The sequence below is a fragment of the Ranitomeya imitator genome, chromosome 1, assembly GCF_032444005.1.
Source record: "Ranitomeya imitator isolate aRanImi1 chromosome 1, aRanImi1.pri, whole genome shotgun sequence".
In the NCBI taxonomy this organism is placed as follows: domain Eukaryota; kingdom Metazoa; phylum Chordata; class Amphibia; order Anura; family Dendrobatidae; genus Ranitomeya; species Ranitomeya imitator.
In genome coordinates, this window is record NC_091282.1 from 1102442242 (window position 1) to 1102465259 (window position 23018).

The 23018-nt window shown below is 43.2% G+C and overlaps 1 protein-coding gene across 1 annotated transcript in view; it reads left to right on the forward strand.

Moving 5' to 3' along the window:
- Positions 1–23018, forward strand: part of STOX2 (storkhead box 2) — a 396899-nt gene that overhangs the window by 102159 nt on the left and 271722 nt on the right. The window lies entirely within an intron of this gene.

Genomic DNA, 23018 nt, shown 5'->3' on the forward strand with positions numbered 1-23018 from the left:
ACCTGTAAAAACTGCCGCAGGTCACCGCTTTACTTTAGCACAGCAAATTGCAGTAAAACCTTGTTCAGCTTGTTACAGTAGATGCGGTTCTGATGAAGGTCTAGTGGGTATAACCTCATTTATGGATAGGCAGGGTACTCGCACCTCTATGACGTCTGGTACATGCAAACCTTTGGTACATCTCTCTACAAGCCCTGGTTGGATGCTGTAAGGGCAGTCCCACACGTCCAGATAATTCTGGTACCGGAAAAATCGGTACCGGAATTATCTGTGTCCGTGTGCCCGTGCGTTTCTGTGGCACATCAGTGTGGCACATGTGCGGCACACGTGTGCCACCTGTGTGTCGACTGGGTACCACACGCACCGTGCAGGAGACAGCGCTAGAGATAAGCGCTGTCCCCCCCACGTGATGCTGAAGCCGCCATTCATATCTTCCCTGCAGCAGCGTTTGCTGTAGAGAAGATATGAATAATCCTTTTTTTTTTTGTTTCTCGTGTTTAACATAAAGATCCATGTCCCCACTCCCCTCCCACCCCCTGTGCGCCCGCCCGCTGTTATTAAAATACTAAGGATTATTCATATCTTCTCTACAGCAAACGCTGCAGCAGAGAAGATATGAATGGCGGCTTCAGCACCACGTGGGGGGGACAGCGCTTACTGTAGCGCTGTCTCCTGCACGGCACACGGACTGCACACGGACAACGTTTGTGTGCGGTACGTGTTTTACACGGACCCATTGACTTTAATGGGTCCGTGAAATCCATGCGCTCCCACGAACACTGACATGTCTCAGTGTTTGGCACATGGAGACACAGTCCGCAAAAAATCAATGACATCTGCACAGATGCATTGATTTCAATGTGTCTACGTGTGTCAGTGGCTTCGGTACGTGAGGAAACTGTCACCTTGTCACCTCACGTACCGGAGCCACTGACGTGTGAAACCGGCCTAAAGCAGTGTTTCCGAAACTCTAGTCCTCACGGACCCCACAGGTCATATTCTTAGGATTTCCTTAGTATTGGCCAGGTGGTGGAAGTTTCATCAAGCCCTCAGGAATTCTCTCACCTGTGCAACACTATGGAAATCCTGAAAAGATGACCTGTGGGGTCTGTGACGACTGGAGTTTGGGAAATACTGCTGTAAAGTGTGATGATTGACAGGTGCGCAAGTTTTGTACACTCGGTGTTCTAGCGGTCACAGACTGTCCCCATTATTTGCATCAGGTCTTCTGCCGTGGTGAGTTTCCTCATATCCTAGGAGTCGGGTCTACATAGACAGCATTGCTCAGCATTATTCTTTAGGTCAGGTTAGTTTTCTGGTGTCGGGTTGCACCTCCTGGCTTCATGTTGCTCATTTTAATGAGATTATTGTGGAGAAAATGCATGATTTCACACAGGAATGAAGGAGGTCTGGACTATGGGGAAAGATTCTTGTGGCGCCAAGCAGATAACCTTTCATATGTATTAATCAATGCATGATGGCTGCTGCCTATTCTTCCACTTCAGGTAAGTGATATTGTAGTTTTAATCTTAAGTGCATAAAGCTGCTTTGGGAACTCTCGTTTCCCTATAATCGTGCAGTGTAATCAGGCTGACAGGGAAATTGTCTTTAAGTTTCCTTAAATGTTCATAGTTTTCGGCAGCACATAGTGCTGTATAACCAGGTATGTGCTGCTGAGTACAGAGACAATCTCTGTGCATTAAACTATCACTGATTGCTCAGTGTGCATCATAGGCGTTATCGGCCCATATAAGCAGTCCATTAATGACCGCTGATCAGAAAACGTAACCGATAAAACAGTCATTTAACGATGCACATTGTCTGTCAACGAGCCCTAAGACTTACATTGTAGTCATTCTCAGCATTTATAATCTGTTAATGGAAATAACCAATCATCCAATAAAACATGGACATTTCGCTGTGACTTGCTACATCTAAACTTATGACTAGGACATGAAAAACAAACGTCTGAATTTTTTTTTTTTAACATGTTTGATTCCTTGTTCTTAGGTGAGATGAGTTGCTGTTCTTGTATTTATAACATTGTAAATTTTACATTATTTTGACTTTACACCCAAGCCGGTGTTAGATCCCAGTGAACCTGGGCAAATGCCAGGGTCTACAGCATCAGTTCGACTCAGATTTCCAGTGGGGATTTGCACCATACATGTACTGCGGAAAAGAAAACTTAGGCCATGTTCACACATTCTGTATTTGGTCAGTATTTTGCCTCAGTATTTGTAAGCCAAAACCAGGAGAGGAACAATCAGAGGTAAAATATAATAGAAACCCGTCACCACTTCTGTTTTATCACACACTCCTTATTTTGGCTTACAAATATTGATGTAATATACTGACCAATACTGAACGTGTGAACCATGGAAGCCTGCTGTGTTAAAAAGGCATCCAAGTCTAAGGCCATGTGCACACGTTCAGGTTTTTTCTGTTTTTTTTTTTGCGTTTTTTCGCGCTAAAAACGCTATAAAAACTCATTAAAAACGCATACATTATGCATTCTATCTTTTAGAATGCATTCTGCATGTTTTGTGCACATGGATGCGTTTTTTTCCGTGAAAAAAACGCATCGCGTTAAAAAAATGAACGTGCTCATTATTTTTGCGGATTTTCTGCATTTTTCCCACAATTCTATGCATTTGGGAAAAAACATAGACAAGAAAGGCGTCAGTGCAAAATACAAAACGCACATATATGGCGACTCAACAATCCAATTATCAAAATTTAGGAGATACACGAGTCAAAACTGGCCACAATATATAATAACAAATAGTTTTTATTAAGTAATCAAACTTACAATAGTATAGTATTCAAAAAAGAGGACTATAAAGTGCATAGCAACTTAATCTAAGGGTACATCCAAGTCACCCATTTGTCCAGAACAGGGCCCACACAAGTATGGAACAAATATATTCGATAATAAATATCAACATTAAAGTGCTGCTCACATAAGGGCTATATAGCCTAAAGCATGTGGTGATCCTAATGAAAAGGAGTATATTCACAGTGACCACAATACATGGAATACCACATGTTTCAAACGTACAGATGGTCACACAGAAGAATCAAATGGTAAAGTTACCCATGTGTGGTTAAGGGGTCCTGCCTGGGTCCTGGGTGACGTTCCCCAATGCGCGTTTCGCGTCCTATGGTTACCGCTTCTTCAGGGGGCGTGGTCTAATACGGATCTACATCCGGTTTAAGTAGTGTGCATTACTGATCACATGATCAGGTAATTAGGAAGTGCGCAAGCGTGAGACGTCAGACTTGCACCGCACTGCGCTCCAAACCTCATTCCCGGCCAGCACGCCCAGGTCACGTGAGCGGGCCGACGTCACGCCCACATCACGCGACCCAGGACAGCCGCCAGGGAGGAGCCAGAACGCAGCTAAGACCTCATACCCGGCCTGCACGCCGAGGTCACGTGAGCGAGCCGACATCACGCCCACAACACGCGACCCGGGACAGCCGCCAGGGAGAAGCCAGAGCGCAGCTAGATCCAAGTACCTGCATATATATATATATATATATATATATATATATATATATATATAAATAAAGTGACAGTGCCTGTAAAGTGCTTAAGTGAACTTATTGTGCTGGTGACACATTAATGTGCCCATTTACCTAATATAGGAAATGGGCTGTATAGGTTCCTATGAGTGTTGTGTCCCCAATAATATATTAGAGGATATTTTAACACCACTGCAAAATAAATCTAAGGGGCTTAAAGTGATAGAAAGGGGCTTAGAATGATTATAAGTGAGCATACCATAACAAGATAACCAATGATACCTCACTGGTGTGCATTTATTAAGAAAAAAATAAAATAAATGCAAACTAAATAACTAATAACTAATGTATAAAGACTAACCAGATGGGCCACAATATCCCCTCATAGATGGATACAAGATCATGATGCACATAAACACTCACTAAAAAATAAATAATAAATAATAATAAATAAATCAGAAGGAAAGTAGAAAAGACTAAAATATAAAGACAAACATGCTTAATAGACAACTGATATATGGGGCACATATCTGTATGGAAATCACATGTACTCTACTATTCACTGTTGACTGACAAATCACATACGCCATCTAATATTTCCAACATCTTAACATCTGATGTCCTTAGTGTTGAATGTTGTATCATTTCCGATCTTTAACTTTTTCGACGACCTTAAAAGATTCTTCAATTCCTAGATTTATCCAATCGGTAGTCATCAACATCAGCTGTCTTATAAGAATGGATGTGAATATATGCACACTAAAATAAGAATAAACATAAAAAGATACCATATTAAAACCGATGGTATATGACAGAGACAAAAAGAGACCCTACTTGGGGAATGTCCCCAGAGATGACCACTCTACAGGAAAGAGGAAAACCCATGGGTTTCATTAAGTCCCATGGGTGCCATGGTACCCAGTATGCTGATCCACCGACATTCTCTTTGGGCTAAGATACGCCCAATATTGCCCCCTCTGATGCCACCTTGAATGTGGTCAATACCACGTGCCATAAAGGATCTGGGGTCACACCCATGATGTTGTTTGTAATGTCGTGGTATAGTTTTGAGTTTAATCATGTCCGTCTCATCTCTCGCTGCCATTATATTACGCACATGTTCACGTATGCGTGTACCCAAACGTCGAGATGTCAACCCTACATAAATTTTGGGACAACTGCATACAGCGTAATATACAACTTGCGTGGTATTGCACGTGATGTGATAGTTGATGGGAAAAATTTTTCTCCCATCAGCTGATTCAAAAGTGGCCATGCGAGAGATGTTCGGACATGAAACGCAATCACCACATGGAAAACATCCCTTGGGTGGTCCACCAGATCCAAAATTATACCTGCTAACTCTCGGAACATAGTGGCTTGACACCAGTAGATCTTTAAGATTTTTGCTCCTTTTTGCGGTCATTGCAGGATAGTCATTAAGGTATCTAGAGAGCACCGGGTCACTTTTGAGGATGTCCCAATATTTCTGGAGACATCTCCTCATAGTGGCCCATTCCCCATTGTAGGTAGAAATAAATCGTACTACGTCCTGTTGTTTAGACGTCTCCCTACACTTCCGACTGATGTTATTAATACTCGGGCACAACAACTCCTCACGTGATGTATATTTGGCTCTTAGATAACCTCTTTTGATACTCCTGTTACTGTATCCTCTTGATTGGAACCTGGTTCTAAGATCTGCCGCCTGGGCCTCAAATTTGGTAGTAGAGGAGCAGATCCGCCTCATCCTGAGGTGCTGACCAACTGGGATGGCTTTAATGGTACTATATGGGTGACCCGAATCAGCATGCAACAGAGCATTGACCGATGTGGATTTCCTAAAGACATCCGTCTGTAGATACCCATCTTTATCAACCTCAATCTTGATGTCAAGGAAATCCACATCAGTCCTACTCGTCTGATACGTTAATTTGATATTATATGGATTATCATTAAGTTGTTTCATGAATTCATGCAAAGCATCATCGGGCCTCTGCCATATAATGAGCAAGTCATCGATGTATCGCAGCCAGCACTGCACATGGCCCAATGCTCTCTATGAGAAGGAGGCGTTGAAACAACTTAGGGATAGAGACACGTACAGGAGATTGGATTACAATCCTACCAATCGATTTTGTCATGAACTTGAGGGTATCTTGGTGGATGCACACGAAAGGGGCATCATTCCTAAATCAATATTGGATGGTTTGCTTATTAGATCACTTATTAGATCGGTCAATGCTTTCAATGCTTTCAAAACATTCAACACTAAGGACATCAGATGTTAAGATGTTGGAAATATTAGATGGCGTATGTGATTTGTCAGTCAACAGTGAATAGTAGAGTACATGTGATTTCCATACAGATATGTGCCCCATATATCAGTTGTCTATTAAGCATGTTTGTCTTTATATTTTAGTCTTTTCTACTTTCCTTCTGATTTATTTATTATTATTTATTATTTATTTTTTAGTGAGTGTTTATGTGCATCATGATCTTGTATCCATCTATGAGGGGATATTGTGGCCCATCTGGTTAGTCTTTATACATTAGTTATTAGTTATTTAGTTTGCATTTATTTTATTTTTTTCTTAATAAATGCACACCAGTGAGGTATCATTGGTTATCTTGTTATGGTATGCTCACTTATAATCATTCTAAGCCCCTTTCTATCACTTTAAGCCCCTTAGATTTATTTAGCAGTGGTGTTAAAATATCCACTAATATATTATTGGGGACACAACACTCATAGGAACCTATACAGCCCATTTCCTATATTAGGTAAATGGGCACATTAATGTGTCACCAGCACAATAAGTTCACTTAAGCACTTTACAGGCACTGTCAATTTATTTATATATATATATATATGCAGGTACTTGGATCTAGCTGTGCTCTGGCTTCTCCCTGGCGGCTGTCCCGGGTCGCGTGTTGTGGGCGTGATGTCGGCTCGCTCACGTGACCTCGGCGTGCAGGCCGGGTATGAGGTCTTAGCTGCGTTCTGGCTCCTCCCTTGCGGCTGTCCTGGGTCGCGTGATGTGGGCTTGACGTCGGCCCGCTCACGTGACCTGGGCGTGCTGGCCGGGAATGAGGTTTGGAGCGCAGTGCGGTGCAAGTCTGACGTCTCACACTTGCGCACTTCTTAATTACCTGATCATGTGATCAGTAATGCACACTACTTAAACCGGATGTAGATCCGTATTAGACCACGCCCCCTGAAGAAGCGGTAACCATAGGACGCGAAACGCGCGTTGGGGAACGTCACCCAGGACCCAGGCAGGACCCCTTAACCACACATGGGTAACTTTACCATTTGATTCTTCTGTATGACCATCTGTACGTTTGAAACGTGGTATTCCATGTATTGTGGTCACTGTGAATATACTCCTTTTCATTAGGATCACCACATGCTTTAGGCTATATAGCCCTTATGTGAGCAGCACTTTAATGTTGATATTTATTATCGAATATATTTGTTCCATACTTGTGTGGGCCCTGTTCTGGACAAATGGGTGACTTGGATGTACCCTTAGATTAAGTTGCTATGCACTTTATAGTCCTCTTTTTTGAATACTATACTATTGTAAGTTTGATTACTTAATAAAAACTATTTGTTATTATATATTGTGGCCAGTTTTGACTCGTGTGTTTCCTAAATTTTGATATTTGGGAAAAAACGCACAAAAAATGCACCAAAAATGCGTCAAAAACGCGGTAAAATCACAGTAAAAACACATGCGGATTTCTGGCAGAAATGTCCGGTTTTTGTCAGGAAAATTTCTGCAAGAAATCCTGACATGTGTACAGACCCTTAAAGGCTGTAATTGCAGCCAGCTCAGATTGCATCAGTTTAACCCCTTTACCCCCAAGGGTGGTTTGCACGTTAATGACCGGGCCAATTTTTACAATTCTGACCACTGTCCCTTTATGAGGTTATAACTCTGGAACGCTTCAACAGATCCCAGTGATTCTGACATTGTTTTCTCGTGACATGTTGTACTTCATGATAGTGGTAAAAATTCTTTGATAGTACCTGCGTTTATTTGTGAAAAAAATGGAAATTTGGCGAAAATTATGAAAATTTCACAATTTTCCAAATTTGAATTTTTATGCAATTAAATCACAGAGATATATCACACAAAATACTTAATCAGTAACATTTCCCACATGTCTACTTTACATCAGCACAATTTTGTAACCAAAACTTTTTTTTGTTAGGGAGTTATAAGGGTTAAAAGTTGACCAGCAATTTCTCATTTTTACAACACCATTTTTTTTTTACGGACCACATCTCATTTGAAGTCATTTTGAGGGGTCTATATGATAGAAAATACCCAAGTGTGACACCATTCTAAAAACTGCACCCCTCAAGGTGCTCAAAACCATAGTCAAGAAGTTTATTAACCCTTCTGGTGCTTCACAGGAATTTTGGGAATGTTTAAATAAAAATGAACATTTAACTTTTTTTCACAAAAAATTTACTTCAGCTCCAATTTGTTTTATTTTACCAAGGGTAACAGGAGAAAATGGACCCCAAAAGTTGTTGTACAATTTGTCCTGAGTACGCTGATACCTCATATGTGGGGGTAAACCACTGTTTGGGCGCATGGGAGAGCTCGGAAGGGAATGAGCGCCATTTGACTTTTCAATGCAAAAGTGACAGGAATTGAGATGGGACGCCATTTGCGTTTGAAGAGCCACTGATGTGCCTAAACATTGAAACCCCCCACAAGTGACACCATTTTGGAAAGTAGACCCCCTAAGGAACTTATCTAGATGTGTTGTGAGCACTTTGACCCACCAAGGGCTTCACAGAAGTTTAAAATGCAGAGCCGTAAAAATAAAACAAAAATTTTTTCCCACAAAAATTATTTTTTTAGCCCCCAGTTTTGTATTTTCTCGAGGGTAACAGGAGAAATTGGACCCCAAAATTTGTTTCCCAATTTGTCCTGAGTGCGATGATACACCATATGTTGGGGGAACCACTGTTTGGGCGCATGGGAGGGCTCGGAAGGGAAGGAGCGCCATTTGGAATGCAGACTTAGATGGAATGGTCTGCAGGTGTCACATTGCGTTTGCAGAGCCTCTAATGTACCTAAACAGTAGGAACCCCCACAAGTGACCCCATATTGGAAACTAGACCCCCCAGGGAACTTATCTAGATGTGTTGTGAGAACTTTGAACCCCCAAGTGTTTATAACGCAGAGCCGTGAAAATAAAAAATCTTTTTTTCCCACAAAAAATATTTTTTAGCCCCCAGTTTTGTATTTTCCCAAGGGTAACAGGAGAAATTGGACCCGAAAAGTTGTTGTCCTATTTGTCCTGAGTACGCTGATACTGCATATGTTGGGGTAAACCCCTGTTTGGGCACACGGGAGAGCTCGGAAGGGAAGAAGCACTGTTTTACTTTTTCAACGAAGAATTTGCTGGAATTGAGATCGGACGCCATGTCGCGTTTGGAGAGCCCCTGATGTGCCTAAACAGTGGAAACCCCCCAATTATAAATGAAACCCTAATCCAAACACACCCCTAACCCTAATCCCAACAGTAACCCTAACCACACCTCTAACCCTGACACACACCTAACCCTAATCCCAACCCTATTCCCAACTGTAAATGTAATCTAAACCCTAACCGTAACTTTAGTCCCAACCCTAACCCTAACTTTAGCCCTAACCCTAGCCCTAACCCTAGCCCTAACCCTAGCCCTAACCCTAATGGGAAAATGGAAATAAATACATTTTTTTTTATTTTTCCCTAACTAAGGGGGTGATGAAGGGGGGTTTGATTTACTTTTATAGCGGGTTTTTTAGCGGATTTTTATGATTGGCAGCCGTCACACACTAAAAGACGCTTTTTATTGCAAAAAAATATTTTTTGCGTTACCACATTTTGAGAGCTATAATTTTTCCATTTTCCATATTTTGGTCCACAGAGTGATGTGAGGTCTTGTTTTTTTGCGGGACGAGTTGACGTTTTTATTGGTACCATTTTCGGGCACGTGACATTTTTTGATCGCTTTTTATTCCGATTTTTGTGGGGCAGAATGACCAAAAACCAGCTATTCATGAATTCTTTTTTTTTTTTTTGGGGGGGGGGGCGTTTATACCGCTCCGCGTTTGGTAAAATGGATAAAGCAGTTTTATTCTTTGGGTCAGTACGATTACAGCAACCGCGACATGGCGTCCGATCTCAATTCCAGCCAATTCTGCGTTGAAAAAGTAAAACAGTGCTCCTTCCCTTCCGAGCTCTCCCGTGCGCCCAAACAGGGGTTTACCCCAACATATGGGGTATCAGGACAAATAGGACAACAACTTCTGGGGTCCAATTTCTCTTGTTACCCTTGGGAAAATAATAATTTGTGGGGCTAAAAAAACATTTTTGTAGGAAAAAGATGATTTTTTTATTTTCACGGCTCTGCATTATAAACTGTAGTGAAATACTTGGGGGTTCAAAGTTCTCACAACACATCTAGATAAATTCCTTGGGGGGTCTAGGTTCCAATATGGGGTCACCTGTCGGAGGTTTCTACTGTTTAGGTACATCAGGGGCTCTGCAGATGCAATGTGACGCCTGCAGACCAATCCATCTAAGTCTGCATTCCAAATGGCGCCCCTTCCCTTCCGAGCTCTGCCATGCGCCCAAACGGTGGTTCACCCCCCACATATGGGGTATCAGCGTACTCAGGACAAATTGTACAACAACTTTTGGGGACCAATTTCTCCTGTTACCCTTGGGAAAATACAAAACTGGGTGTTAAAGATCATTTTTGTGGAAAAAAATGATTTTTTATTTTCACAGCTCTGCGTTATTAACTGTAGTGAAACACTTGGGGGTTCAAAGTTCTCACAACACATCTAGATACGTTCCTTGGGGGGTCTAGTTTCCAATATGGGGTCACTTGTGGGGGTTTTCTACTGTTTAGGTACATTAGGGACTCTGCAAAAGCCTACGGAGGAGCTACGGACCACTATTTTGGGGACTTTTCAGCGTATTACGGCCATAATATACGGACCGTATTGTCTTACGCTGAGTGTGACTCCAGCCTAAAGCAGATACCTCACCACATTTCCCATTTCCAAAAATTCCAGGGAAAGAAAAGTGGACGACATTTTACAAAATCTCATCCATCTGCTGTGGAAAGAATCTGTCTTGTAAATTGAGCTAAGGTGCAGATAATTATAGATCCTGACCATTTAACCTGCTCTGCCTTTACTAAAGATGTCACAGTTTGCAATGCATGGGGTGTAATCTGCGACTAATCCACAGCATACAGTTATATGAAAAAGTTTGGGCACCCCTAATAATTTTAAGCTTAATGTTTTATAAAAATTGTTTTTTTGCAACAGCTATTTCAGTTTCATATATCTAATAACTGTTGGACACACTGTGTCCAACGGTTATTAGACATATGAAACTGAAATAGCTGTTGCAAAAAAAAACTATTTTTATAAAACATTAAGCTTAAGATTAATAGGGGTGCCCAAACTTTTTCATATAACTGTATTTGTGACAAAATTCACAACAAAGGTCGCATGATTTTTTGCCTCTGCAGATCTCGCTGTGGCTTCTTCTCCCTGGACAGTACGTAGCATATTAGTCCCACGTGGATTTACATATTATGTAATTATCACGTCTTGCAGTATTTTACATTATCACGCTTCTGCATCAATAAGAACTTTGGACATTTTACATGATATTTATTTATAAGCACTTTTCAGGCATTTTGTAAGCATTCATACAGACAGCATACTTATACATGTTGTGCATGGCTCAGATGGATTTTTTTTTACATCATTATAAATCAATAGCCAACAAAATTCCATTTATTAGTTCCGTTTTCTGTGTGTTGTATTATTAAAAATGAACACGAGAGGGCAGCAATAACAGAGAAAATGTAGTGCTTCTTTTTTATGTAAAAAGTGATGCAATGCCGCCCTCTACTGTTTACATAAGTGTACTGCGGAACCAGTTATTTGTATTCATGTTTTATTTCTCTTTGTAGTGCTTGATATGGACCATCATAAAAATTCACTAATTAGTATTGCAAGCTGTACTTAAAGAGCTTTTAAGTCAAATTTTGATGTTTTTATTTTGGAATAGATGGTTTATTATGATATATGTGGCAAGATTTTAAGTAGTTCATGGTATCATCATATAAATATTTCCAATGGTGCTGTAATACTTAAAAACATTTTCCCCTCTGTTATAAAAAATTAAAACTGAAAAAAATATATAGAAAACACCCAAGCCCACCCTTTCCAGGTAAATCCACATCTAAACGTGATTCCTTATAGATGGTCCACGGCAGAAACAATTTTCTGGTCTTCAGACATAACTACGCAGGAAGGTAGCATCCACCAGCACTCACCCAAAGATACAAATGTTTTTGCTTAGTTTCACATATTGAATACATAAAGGATCATCCCGAGGCATCTCCTCTACATGTTTCAAACCAGTCTGGTTCTTATTTATACCGTGTAACGAGATTCCCGGGGTTGTGCACTTATGTTTATATTATATAGATCTAAATAAAGAAATAATGTTTTGTTTTTGGGACCCCACCATCCTTTGTAGAAGCCATAATCCCATGTTTGTCCAATTTTGTAACATAATGTAATATTTTATTCGAATATCTCATCTTTACCTTTTTATAAAATATGATTTGTGACTAATAGTGTCCATCACAATATCAGTATATTTTCTATTCAAAGTAGAAATCTTGGAGGAAATGCTCCCTTGTAGAAAGCCGCCTGAAAACTTCCTCTTGGCTTTATCCTAATGTCACAATTCCCATGGGGTATGATGGTGTTATGGCCGTCCACTCAGAGTATGATACTCCCACAGTGGATTTGCCCCTTCAGCCCTTCCATACGCGCACAGTATGATGACTCCAGCAAGGTATGAAACCCCCACATAGTGTGATGGCTCCATAACCACCTCATGCACAGTAAAATATAATACCCCATAGCCCTCAATTCATATGCATTGTTATGCCCTCTTAGCTCCACTATATACAGTATAATGCCCCCATAGCTCCGTTATGCAGAGTATAATGCCCCCATAGCTCCGTTATGCAGATTATAATGTCCCCAAAGCCCCCCAATAAATAGTACAATTCACCCTATACACAGCATATTGTCGCCAGCCATTATATACAGTATAATGCCCTCATATCCCGCTTTACACCATATAATTCCCAGTGATGCCCCTTAGGTTCTCTTACATGCAGTATAATGCCCCCATATCCAGGTACACAATGCTTAGCTCCTGTGTTGCTCACCACCTATCTTGTCTCTGTTGCTTGGATTCCGTGTCCGATGAGCTGCATGATGACCTTTCGCAGGTGCGGCCCTCATAGTGAGCTGCTCGACCACTTCTGCTATTCTGTGATGCAGGCAGTCCAGAACCACGCATAATTAAAAGCACAGTCCTGGCTCACGACCGTTAAAGCTGCTAGGAGACTGGCCAAGGGGGCATATGCTCCACTAGCCCCCAACTCAGCCCATCCCTCCTACAGGGTCAAAATAGCTATAAGCCCATCCGTAGCTGAGTAATGGCAATTTAAGTACACGTTTCATGGATGTAAGGTCATGCACTTGGGCCGAGGAAATAAAATGTACAATTATGTACGATATGGTAAAACACTGGGTAAAAGCCTTTGGCGTATGGGTGGACGCTAAACTCAACATTAGCTACCGGTGCCAGGAAGCTGCTGCCAAGGCTAATAAAATAATGGGATGCATTAAAAGAGGCGTAGATGATAATGACTAGAGCATATGTTTTGCCTCTATACAAGTCACTAGTGTGGACACACTTAGAATACTGTGTGCAGTAATGGTTTACGATGTATAAGAAGGATATAACTGAACCAGAACGGGTGCAGAGATGACTGATCAATGTTATTATGAGAATGAGTGACCTGCAATATTAAGACAGGTTATCAAACTTTGGGTAATTTTAGTTTTGAAAATCGAAAACTTAGGGGCGATCTTATTAGAAGGTACATTGTATGATAGGACAATACAGAGATCTTTCTAATGATCTTTTTACACCTGCAGCAATACCAAGGAGGCATCCTATATGTCTAGAGGAAAGTAAATGTAATCAATGCAGGCAGTGATTCTTTATTGTATAAGCGGTGAGACTATGGAATCCAATAATTGATCCGCTAAAAAGTTAGAGGAGGGCCTATGAAATAAAATATTACAAGTTATGGCTACTAGTTTCCATGATGAGATGATCGAGGGAACTAGTCTGATTGCTGGATGTAGAACCAGGCAGGAATTTCCCCCTAATATGGGGCCATTAGAATCTGCCTCATGCTCTTTTTTTCCTTCCTCTCCATCAACATGTTAGGTTATAGATTGAATATGATGGACTTTGACTTCTTTCATCCTTAAAACTAGGAAACTTGACCTTATTTTATAATGCACAGTTCTTGCTTGCTCAGTAATTGCGGGACATGGACCATTCCTCATCTTCACGTAGCTAGCCAGGTCCCCAGCTCCACACCGATATGCTACCTCCTTATGTTGCCTTCTTATTGATGTACACTGCATATAGTTTTCCAAGCTCCACACCGATATGCTACCTCCTTATGTTGCCTTCTTATTGATGTACACTGCATATAGTTTTCCAAGCTCCACACCGATATGCTACCTCCTTATGTTGCCTTCTTATTGATGTACACTGCATATAGCTTTCCAAGAATACAGGCACCTTATTAATTAGAAATGTGGGGTCATCTTAGGTTAGTGTCTCATACTCCAAGTTACCTAGAGGAGCATAAGTTGGCATAAACCTTAGCCGTGAATAATTAGAGCGCAGGATAGACTTCAGAGGCTTAATGCACATGACAGGTTTTAGATTATAGAAATTATATTCTTACCTTAAGCCAAAACATTTGGACTTGTTTGGAAATCTTAAGGGTGTGCTCAAGGTAGAACGTCTTTGAAATGTAAATGCTCTGATTAACTGAAAGCCCTTGTCAGCATATCACCGGAAGATGCTGCACCTCTGCATGAGCAAGGTATTAGCACAGGCTGCTGACATAAGAAGGGAGCTAGGTAGTGGATGAAGACACACGAATTGGGTACAATCATACCTTATTCTGTGGGTAGGATGGAAATATAAGAGTACAACCAGCATACTGCATAGATGCAGAAGACGGAGAGAGAAGGAAGGGTAATACATAAAAGTGGATGTCCTACACTAAACCATGAAGGAAGTAAAGCACTTTATTAAAACCTCAGTAAAAACCTTCAAATCTGTACATAAGTCATTGAATCAGACGGTAATCTTTGATAGGATCACCAAATTTACAAACCAGACTTGAACTATATAATTTGAATGTACAGTCGTAGGCAAAAGTTTTTGAGGCAGACTGTTATGACCTGGTGGTCAGGACAATAATGGACCTGGTGGTTAAGAGCACACGGAATGACCTGATAGTTACCGATAATAAAGGACGAGCTCTGGGACGTGGGAACTGTTCACACGGGATGCATTTTAGCACTGGGCAGCCCGCCATATGGCGTTATTAATAGGCTGTAGCCAGATGCTTTGTATTCCTTGTGTGAACACGCCACATACAGAGTATTTTATCTTAGTGCATTGGTGTACCACACGGCCAAACCCTTATTGAAGGCTGGCTGTTTCATTAGGTATTGCACCTGTGCATTTGTTATTTTGTTTGGGTCCGCTGCACCCTGCTTGTGCATTTGTATTGAGGCCTATTTAGATAGGTAAGCATCTTTGCCTGTCTTTGGTGTTTTTTTTTTTTTTTTTAGTTAAATGCCTCTGTCAAACTCTGACAGCGGCATTTAAATCACGCTTCCGGCTATCGGGACGGAAATAAGTGCACCAGTGACCCCCGTCACGTGTTCGGGGGTCATCGGTTCGTCGGCATGACAACCAGAGGTCTCCTTGAGACTTCTATGGTTGTCAGTGTCGGACTGCTATGAACGCCTCTCAGTGGTCGGCACTCATGGCAAGTCAGTATATCAGCTACATAGAGGCAATCTGAACATCGCCTCTATGTAGCAGAGCCGATCGAGTTGTGCCAGCCACAAGTGAGGAAACATATAACTTTTCTGGATGGGGATGGGACCAATTTTTTTTTTTTTTTTTTTTTTTTTTTTTAACTCACTAGTGAGTATAACCTATTGTCACATATCATGATTTAAAAAAAAAAATTAAAGCATGCAATAATCTGACATCAAATGTTAAACAAGCATATGAATTGGGCACAAAAATTAGCAAAAAAATTGAGAATAATAATTGAGACGCTGGTGATTTATCACCATACCCTTCCTCTTGCATAACACCATATTATGCCCCATAAGTCTGCCATTATGTACACTAAATAGGAACAAGCTTTACATTTTAGATTGTTTCTTTCAGAATGTAACCTGTCTGTCAGAATACATCCAGGATAGCAGCAATGCGGCAATATAGGAAATGTCATGAAACTTTTTATGACAATATCTGGATTCTGTAAATTGGATCAATAAATCTTTTGTTCAAGCAAGCTTGATTGTAAAATACGTTAGTCTCTTATGTACAACAAAAATACTATTTGTTCTTTGTCATAGAATTCAAAAAACTGATTGGTTGTTCCATACTGTTACTTGTTCTCCTGGCTAGAATTATTATTTCTATTATTATTAGTGTTGAGTGATACCTTCCGATATAGGGAAATATCGGATCGGATTGGATCGGACCAATACCCCAAACATATCAGATATCGCCGATTCCAATACCGGAAACCAATGCAAGTCAATGGGACAAAAATATCGGAATGAAAATAAACCCTTTCTTTCCTTGTAGGTTAATTCTACATGAAGGAAAACAACTAAGAATAATGTAGAATGTACTGGGGGAGGTGGAGGAGACATTAAAGACATAGGTTTAGCCCAGTCAAATGGAATAGCAGGAATTATTTATTTTTTTTAAAGACGTTCAGAGTTACAAAGAGATTGACTATGTTAAGATTTTTTATATTTTGTCAGATATTTATGTTTCTCTACTTCCATGCTCTTCCCCTTCTTTTTTTACTTCTCCCACACTTTCTCCTTCATCATCCTCAGCAGCAGCATCTTTTTCATCAACTTCTTCTTCACCTTATTCATCTTCTTCTTCTTCACCTTCTTCCTATTATTCTTTTTTTTACATTCTTCATATTCTTCTTATTCAACTATTCTTCTTTTTCATATTCTACTTCTTCATCTTCTTCATATTCTTCTTCTTCATCATATTCTTATTTGTGACAGGCATTCCTGTAGTTGTTATCTATAAAAGTTTGAAGATTACACCTTCCGTTCTGCCTGTCACAAAAGATTTATAACAGGATTTGTCCACGTTCATTTTTGCCATTTTTGTTCATTGTTCCGAGGAGGAACAGACTCACCCCCATACACTGCTTAGTCTTCTTCCGCTTATAATTTAGATAAAATCTTTTGCTCTGATTTTTAGTCTTATGCTTAATGTTCTTCAGCTTTTTGTTCTGCAGCTTCTTGTTCTTCTGCTTCTTGGTCTTCTGTCTCTTGTTCTTCTGTATCTTGGTGGTTGTCTTCTTGTTCTTTGTCCTTTTGGTCATCTTCTTCACGGTCATCTTCTTGGTCTTCTTCGGGGTGGTCTTCAGGGTTGTCATTTTAGGGCTCGTCATCTTCTTCGGGGTGGTTTTCAGGGTCGTCATCTCCAGGGTCGTCGTTTTCGGGGTCGTCGTCTTTTTTGGGATGGTCTTCAGGGTCGTCGTTTTCGGGGTTGTCGTCTTCTTTGGGGTGGTCTTCAGGGTCGTCGTCTTAAAGATACCGTCACACATAACGATATCGTTAACGATACCGTTGCTTTTTGTGACGTAGCAACGATATCGTTAAGGAAATCGTTATGTGTGACAGCGACCAACGATCAGGCCCCTGCTTGGAGATCGTTGGTCGCTGAGGAAAGTCCAGCACTTTATTTCGTCGCTGGATCTCCCGCTGACATCGCTGGATCGGCGTGTGTGACGCCGATCCAGCGATGTCTTCACTGGTAACCAGGGTAAACATCGGGTTACTAAACACAGGGCCGCGCTTAGTAACCCGATGTTTACCCTGGTTACCAGCGTAAACGTTAAAAAAAAAAAAACACTACATACTTACCTTCAGCTGTCTGTCCCCGGTGCTCTGCTTCTCTGCACTCCTCCTGCATCCTGTGTCAGCGCCGGCCAGCCGGAAAGCACAGCGGTGACGTCACCGCTCTGCTTTCCGGCTGACCGGCGCTGACAGTGCAGAGAAGCAGAGCGCCGGAGGACAGACAGCTGAAGGGAAGTATGTAGTGTTTGTTTTTTTAACGTTTACGCTGGTAACAAGGGTAAACATCGGGTTACTAAGCGCGGCCCTCGGTTACCGGGGACCTCGGGATCGTTGGTCGCTGGAGAGCGCTCTCCAGTGACCAAACAGCGACGCTGCAGCGATCGACATCGTTGTCGGTATCGCTGCAGCGTCGCTGAGTGTGAAGGTACCGTTAGGGTCGTCGTCAGGGAGATCCAGAGTGATTACAAAAAACCATTTCAAAAAGCTTAAACTTGGAAATGTTGCAGAAGGTACAAGAGCCAATGGAACTACCGAGGACCAGCTGATGGTACTGGAACCCGGTTACTAAGCAGGAGGTACCTGTGCCAAAAAGCACTACCAAGGACGAGCAAACGTTGGTGGAACTCGGATACCGAGAAGGAGGCACCTAAGCCAAAGGCTCTGCCTGGAACCAGCTGACGTTGCTGGAACCCAGGGGGACATATTCAAGATTGACTTCTCAAGAACCAGCTAATGGTACTGGAAATCAGATAGGCAGCAGAAGGTACACATGAAAAAAAAAGTTGCAAGGCCGCGAGCCGGCCGGAGTTACCGAAACCCACAGTCCTACAGGGGGAGCTTGTCCGATTGGCACTACGGAACCAGCCTTCATTGCCAGATCCCGCAGCCCACATAGGAAGCACCTAAACTGTAGTCACCATAGTTGGCTAACCCAACCGCAACACGACAGGACAACGTATTGGAGGCAAAGTGACGTTGACACTACCCGGAAACAGCTGGCGGTGCTGGAACCAGGCTGGGCAGGAGGGAGTACCCTGCCAAAGACACTTCTGAGCAGCAACTGGTGGTGTTGGAGCCCAGGGTAAATACTAGAAACAGAGTGGAGGCAGAGGCGTAACTGGAGCAAGTTTAAAATCTGTAGTAGAAGTGTGAATGTGGACAGAGCAGGAGAAATTGCCGGACACACAGCAGGGGATCAGCTGACGTTACTGAACCCCAATAACACAGGAGCAAGTGTTGACTGTGCAGACGGCACTTCTGAGCAGCAACTGGCAGTGTTAGAGCCCAGGGTAAATACTAGGAACGGAGTGGAGGTAGAGGCCTAATTGGAGCAAGTTTAATATCTGTAGTAGTGTGAGTGTGGGCGGAGCAGGAGAAATTGCCGCGCACACAGCAGGGGATCAGCTGAGGTTACTGAACCCCAATAACACTGGAGTATGTGTTGACTGTGCAGACTGCACTTCTGAGCAGCATCTGGCAGTGTTGGAGCCCAGGGTCAATGCTAAAAACAGAGTGTAGCCAGAGGCATAATTGGTGCAAGTTTAATATCTGTAGTAGTGTGAGTGTGGACGGAGCAGGCAAAATTGCCGGACACATAGCAGAGGATCAACTGACGTTACTGAACCCCAATAACACTGGAGCATGTGTTGACTGTGCAGACGGCACTTCCGAGCAGCAACTGGCGGTGTTGGAGCCCAGGGATTACAGTTCAGGTGGTAGAAACATGAACACAACTGGAGACCTGGATACTGTTGCCAACCAATTATTTAATCTGAAAGAGGACTGGCAAATTCCTGCGAGATCCAGGCCTTGTTCATTTTCAGAAAAGTAAGCCGGTCAACGTTATTGGAGGTTAGTTGCATGCGACGGTCTGTTAGTACACCACCAGCGGCACTAAAGACGCGTTCCGATAATACACTAGCAGCAGGGCAAGCAAGCACCTCCAATGCATACTGGCTAAGCTCGGGCCATGTATCCAGTTTAAAGACCCAAAACTTGAAGGGGGAAGAGCCGTGTGGGAGAACACTGAGAGGGCAAGACATGTAGTCTGTCACCATCTGACAGAAACGTTGTCTCCTGCTGACTGGAGCAGTCTGTGATGGTGTAGACATTTGTGGCGGGGACACAAAACTTTGCCAACTTTGGGCCATGCTGATCTTGCCTTGTGCTGAGGCACTGCTGCTGTTCCCTCTTTGTGCAGAGCTTCCTCCACTGCCTCGACTCACTGAACTGCTCTGTAAAGCACTAGCAGCACTGCTCTCGGGTGGAATGGAGAACATGATAGAATGCAGCAGTGTGTCTTGGTACTCCCGCATTTTACGCTCCTGCTTCAACTGTGTTATGAGGCTTTGAAAGTTTTCCCGGTAGCAAGGATTTAGAAGCATGTACACCCAATAATCAACCGCGTTGAGAATGTGGGCGATGCGGCGGTCGTTTCTCAGGCACTGCAGCATGAAATCAACCATGTGCTTCAGACTGCCAGCTGGCCAAGAAACGTTGTCCCCTGCTTGTGGCGTCATCTCTGCCTGCTCTGCATCACCCCACCCTCGCTGTACATACTGACTACTAGGGCATTGTGTTCCTCCCTCCTCTGGACAGAGGTCTTCCTCCTCCATTGACTGCTCCTCATCCTCCTCACAAAGTGTCCCCTGCCTAGGCCTTTGTGAGGAACCACATTGCGCAGACTGTCCAGAAGCAGATGGCATTTGTGATTCCTCATCCTCCTCCTCTTCCACAACCTCCTCCCTTAGCGCTTCCAGTGTTTTTTCAAGCAGGCGGATAAGGGGGATAGTCATGCTGACTAGTGCATCATCTTCACTCGCCATCTGCGTGGAATCATCGAAGGCACGCAAAGCGTGGCAGATGTCCTTCATAGAGGCCCACTCAGTGGTGGTGAAGTGTGAACGGTGCGCAGTGCGACTTGTTTGCGCCTGATGCAGCTGGTACTCCATTACTGCTGCCTGCTGCTCACACAACCTCTTCAACATATGTAACGTTGAATTCCACCTGGTGGGTAGGTCACATATGATGTGATGTTCTGGAAGGCGGAATCGGCGCTGCAGAGCTGCAATGTGCGATCTTGCCATGCTGGAACGCCGCAAGTGAGCGCACTCTATGCGGACCTTGTGCAGCAGTGCATCAAGATCCGGATAGTCCCTCAAAAAACTCTGCACGACCAAGTTGAGCACATGTGCCAGACATGGGATGTGAGTGAGGTTGCCTAGGCCCAGAGCTGCCACCAGATTTCGGTCATTGTCACACACTACCATGCCTGGCTGGAGATTCGCTGGCACAAATCACACGTCGCTCTCCTGCTTGATGGCATTCCAGAGCTCCTGTGCTGTGTGGCTTCGATTCCCTAAAGAAATTAATTTCAATACGGCCTGTTGATGTTTGGCCACGGCTGTGCTCATATCGGTCTTAACAGGTAAGCGTTCACGGGTCCATGTGGAGGTAGACTGTGACGGCTCCTGCAGTGCTGATTCAGAGGAACTGGAGTATGAGGAGGAGTCATTGTGTACAGACTGGATTCCTGCAATCCTTGGAGTTGGCAGAACACATACAGCACCACTCTCAAGATCTGTACCCGGCTCCACAACATTTACCCAATGGGCAGTGAGGGAAAGGTATCGTCCCTGTCCATGGTTACTGGTCCACACATCGGTGGTCAGGTGGACCTTGCTACTGACGGCGTTTAGTAGTGCATGTTTAATTTTTCCCTCTACATGCTTTTGCAGGGCAGGGATGGCTTGCCTGCTGAAATAAAAGCGGCTGGGCACGTTGTATTGTGGAACTGTCAATGCCATGAAGTTACGGAAGGTGTCAGTCTCCACCAGCCTGAATGAGAGCATTTCAAGGGACAGTAGTTTTGCAATGCCAGCATTCAGAGTCTGTGCTCAGCTGTGGTTTGCCAAGTATGGGCACCTTTTCTCCCATGCCTGTGCTACCGATGGCTGTAGATTGGCCTGGGAGTGTGAGGATGACAGGGAACGTGGTGCTGTGGGTGGAATGACACTGTGTGTCTGTACAACAGTGCCAGAGGTTCTTCCATGGCGATCCAGTGAGGAAGCCAAACCAGCTGTGTGTGAGCTGGAGGAAGAGGCTACAACACGAGCTGAAGAGGTGGTAGGTGGCGCTGTAGGTTGGCCTAGGTCTTCAGTGTGTCTTTGTAACTCCACCACGTGCTTGGTCCGCACATGTTTCCACATATTTGTAGTATTGAGGTTGCTGACACTTTTCCCTCTTTCTGATTACACAGCTTGCATTTGACAAAGCAAATGTCATCTGCAACTGTGTCAAAAAAGGACCAGGCACTGCAAGTCTTGGGAGCACCCGTTTTGGGTTTTGAAAGAGGCATGCTCCTAATGGGTGCCGTAGTGGAGGCTACAGGCAAGAGTCTGCCCCCTCTCTCTCCCTCCTTTTTTGGCAGTTCGGGGAATCTCTTCCTCAGAGCTGCTCCCACCACCTTCCTGTACCTCACACCATGATGGGTCAAGGACCTCATCATCTAAACTACCCTCTTCAGATGACTGCTTCTCCTGGGTAGTCTCGACAGCACAGTACGCACCAGAAAGTGGCACCTGAGTCTCATCATCAGATGCGTGCTGAGGTGTGCTGACCATAGGCACTGGCCCACCCGCCTCTTCAGATTCAGAGAGACAAAGCTGTTGCGCATCACTGCATGCTACCTCTTCTTCTAATTCTCGAATGCTGCTTGGCTGGCCCCCTCTTTCCAAGCCAACAGATTCAGAGAACAGAAGTAGAGATGGCTCTTATCCTGGGCTCTCTGACTGCCTGGGAAATTTGTCAGGTGGTGAAGAGGCAGATGGGTGCTCTTCAGTGCTCTGGACCTGAGGGGATCTGGAATTAATTGAAGTCGATGCTTTAGCTGCCATCCATCCGACAACGGCTTCAATTTGTTCGTCCCGCAGCAGTGGGGTGCGGCGAGCTCCTACAAAGCTGCGCATAAAGGACTGTTCCCTGGTAAAACTGGGGGATGCTGAGTCACTGGTGCCCGCAACAGGCACAGAATCCCCATGTCCTCTCCCTGCAGAAACTCCACGCCCACGACCACGTGCCTTTCTCCCTGCCTTGGTAGACTGATAAAGATAGACAGAAAAGTACTAAGGGCTTAGTGTGCTAATTTCTGAACAGCTGCTAACAGGTATAAGAAACACTAATTTTATAAAGTGTGGACTAGACTTTAATATGAGCTAATGTGACCTACACAACTGTAAAGTGGAGTGTTTGGTGAACTTTATTAACTTTTTGTTTTTTCACAAAAAGACACTGGATGTGCCCAAAGATGTAAAACCGATAGTATCACAAACTTTTTGTATCTATTACAATGCAGAAAGGTAACCTACAATGCAATAGATGAGGCTCCAAAAAAATAGGCTAATACTAATC